Below are 218 nucleotides of genomic sequence, written 5' to 3' on the forward strand. Positions count from 1 at the left end.
TTCACGATGGAAGGAAGTTAGCTGTATGCTGAGGCGCTGAAAGCGCGGTTGGGTGACATCGTCACTGTTCGCCTAGCGACGGGTGCAAGTGTCACGATCCGAAAGGTCCATGTGGACCTCGGAGTCATTTTTTTACTTTAATAGCGTGGAACGCTGTCTGGTCTTAGACTTGGATGCAAGGTATGACCTCATCCTAAGAATGGCATGGTTGGAACACC

Source organism: Plasmopara halstedii, assembly GCF_900000015.1.
Source record: "Plasmopara halstedii genome assembly, contig: Scaffold_2881, whole genome shotgun sequence".
Taxonomy (NCBI): domain Eukaryota; phylum Oomycota; class Peronosporomycetes; order Peronosporales; family Peronosporaceae; genus Plasmopara; species Plasmopara halstedii.